Raw genomic sequence first — 2,257 nt, 5'->3', positions numbered from 1 at the left:
AGTAAGAAAGGCAACACACTCTAAATTACATTGTTAAAACACCTACAGCCTAGTTCATTTTCATATGCTATCCATATGTAAGCCCTTAGCAATAGACATCCACCTAAAAACTCTCTTGTTCTCCGTGTGTGTGTGTGAGAGAGAGAAAAAGAGAGCGAGAGAAGGTGAACATGGAGCCCTGTGTTTTTATTCTGACATTTTCAAGTGGAAAATATTGCAAAGCCTAACAAACTGGTGTGGAAATAATTAAACTGGATAAATAAATGAATAAATATAATAGCAAGTTTTCACATATAAAAATTCCTGAAAAGTTTTTAGTTTTATCAACCCCCTTCCACACCCACCAGAGCATATGGCCCTCTGTTTGTGCAAATCAGCAGTCTTTGCTTAAAGTGGATGTTTCTATTAACACTGTGACTAATTACTGAAAACAAACATGTGTAAGTATGATCTCTGCTAACTGCCTCTGTCAACCCATCTTTTTCTTCGTGCTATTCATTCAAAGGGATTAAGATTGCTTGCAAAAGTACAGTAGACCTCTGTTTAGCCTGTTAACTGGCATAAATAAATAAAGTCCGTCAACCGCAATTGACGTCAGGCTTCGAGAAATGTTTTTTACATTAGTTTAAAAAAAATACAAGCTATAAAAAGTGAAAAAGTTTTAGAGAACACTAAACCACTGAACGCAAAGAGCTTTAACACCGGACATAAAAGGCTGGTTTGGGAGCAGACATTGAGAACACAGCTCCACAAACTGCAGTGCATGAGCTCAGGTGGGTGGCAGCGACTTTGCGCTGAAGGTAGCCTGTATTGTCCCAGTGTGCAAGCCTGGACTTAATGTGCATGCAGAAGGGGCATCCACAGAACCTTTAATGTCAGTCTTTCTTGTGGTTTTCTCCCATCCAAAAATAAAATCTAAAAAAAAATAAAATAAAATAAAAAAAAAAAAAAAAGACTCAAAGAATCCATTTGGTCTTTGTAAGATGCAAAGACGAAAAAATGCTTCCAAGTGTCCTGCTAAAGCTGGATTGCTGGATTTATCCACTGCCATGACAGCATCACCGAGTGACTCATCAGTCCGCATGGCTTCTTGTCTTGCTGTGTACTTGGGAGAGGAGGAGACACCCAGGCTCCTTTGGAGCACATGTAGTTCTTATCAAAGGGAAAAAAGCATTCTTATGGTACAGCTTGAACGTGTGTGCTCTTCACAGCCTCCTCTTTAGGGCTGGCTGTGGCCCTGGAGAAGATGTTGGGCTCTGAGCTGCTGTGGCCAGTGGTGCAACCAGGTTTCAGTATGTTTCTTTCTCATATACACACTGACTGCCCATAAGGAAGCCAGCTCTCCAGGGGGCAGATAGAAGTAGTAGCTGCCTTTACACAGCCATGCTGCCTGCCTAAACCAAAAGCTCTGGGATGGGGTCTCAGTGCATTTTACCTCAAGTTGTATAGAGTGTAAAAACAAACTGCACGCTAGAAAAATCGCACAAGTCTACATGTGCTGATTTTTCCACGCATGTAGTATGGTTGGGAGCCAGTTCCCTGTCATTTCTCATCTCTTGCACTTTACACAGGGTGTTTCCTTTATAAAACAACTTGCCTTTGTGTTTAATGATTTCTAAGGAAACATAGCTCTGTCACTGCACTCCGGTGTTTAATTCTTCCTTTGCCATCAGTGTCTGCCTGGTGCAGCCCAGGGACGCCAGTGGCTCACTGAACTGTGCATGCACTTTGTGTACTCTTGGGCTCGTGCCCATGCCTAGGAGCTGGTGTTTGATCTGGACTGAACGAGATGGCCTTAGCCCTCAAAGCCAGTGTGTTTACATTCCTCTATCTAGCCTCTTTTTTTCAAGTGCCCCCAAGATAGGTGTCTTGCTGTTAGAATAAATACTTACCTTGTGCCTCGTGCTTTCCGCTGGTGGCCTCAGCATGCTTTTGCAGAGGTGGAAGCACTGTTAACTCAGTTTTATGGATGGAAAAATGGCAGCACAGTGCTCAGACCTGCAGGGCAAAGCAGGGGCAAAAACAGCCAGGAAAATAAACACAGGTCTCCTCTCACTCATAGCCCAGCCTGGTTCAGGCCCATCTAGTCAATCATAGAACCTCAGTTTTCCTTCCAGCCACCCTTGCCTCAGCGGTTCCTTCTCTCCTTCCCAAGCCAAGCCTCGTGGTGCAGTGGGCTGGGGGAGGTAGGAAACAGGAACAGCACAGCAAGGAATATACAGAAATAAAAAGTCCTTACCTATTCACTTTAATGCAA

The sequence above is a fragment of the Nestor notabilis genome, unplaced genomic scaffold (assembly GCF_000696875.1).
Source record: "Nestor notabilis isolate BGI_N333 unplaced genomic scaffold, ASM69687v1 scaffold9627, whole genome shotgun sequence".
Taxonomy (NCBI): Eukaryota; Metazoa; Chordata; class Aves; order Psittaciformes; family Psittacidae; genus Nestor; species Nestor notabilis.
This window is presented reverse-complemented; position numbering follows the sequence as displayed.